This window comes from Sorex fumeus, unplaced genomic scaffold (assembly GCF_029834395.1).
Source record: "Sorex fumeus unplaced genomic scaffold, SorFum_2.1 ptg000046l, whole genome shotgun sequence".
Taxonomy (NCBI): domain Eukaryota; kingdom Metazoa; phylum Chordata; class Mammalia; order Eulipotyphla; family Soricidae; genus Sorex; species Sorex fumeus.
The window spans coordinates 6,023,017-6,023,636 of NW_026606103.1; the positions used below are offsets into that span (position 1 = coordinate 6,023,017).

Genomic DNA, 620 nt, shown 5'->3' on the forward strand with positions numbered 1-620 from the left:
CAAAAAATGAAATCTAAATTAGCTAGAATGCTACTAGGATGAACTTTAGAATGCTACTAGGATGAACTTCAGAATAAGAAGAATCACCAAGGTGAGAGAAAACCATTAATTATCACAAAGCACTGATCACCAAAATGCAACATATATATACATATGTATATATATAATCACAAATATATTATCTCAACATGAGTAAATTTTTTTTTTTTATGGAACGCTTCACGAATTTGCGTGTCATCCTTGCGCAGGGGCCATGCTAATCTTCTCTGTATCGTTCCAATTTTAGTATATGTGCTGCCGAAGCGAGCAAATCATGAGTAAAATTTTATGGAAGAGAAAAATGCTTTGATATCCAGAGCTGACACTTGAATCACCTTAGTAATCTCCAGAACCAGTGAACAAAACTAGTGGCCCAAACCATTGTTTCTCACCCTTTCAATGACTACAACTCCCTTTGGGCCTTGTTTCTTCTTGTGGCACCCTGTTCTATCAGTTGGTATTCTAACCTTGTCACAAGACTAGAGGCAAAAATCACCCATTTATTTGATTTTAACCTGTGTTCCCCTTGTAACATCCTGGTGGGCCCCTAGGAGTTATTTGATCCCTTGTTGAGTAATGCT

At 37.1% G+C, this 620-nt stretch overlaps 1 non-coding gene across 1 annotated transcript; it reads right to left on the reverse strand.

Moving 5' to 3' along the window:
* Positions 1 to 203: 203 nt before the first annotated feature.
* LOC130031292 (U6 spliceosomal RNA) lies at positions 204 to 310 on the reverse strand. Its single transcript, XR_008793640.1, has one exon. It is a non-coding gene; the product is annotated as a U6 spliceosomal RNA (small nuclear RNA).
* Positions 311 to 620: the final 310 nt, after the last annotated feature.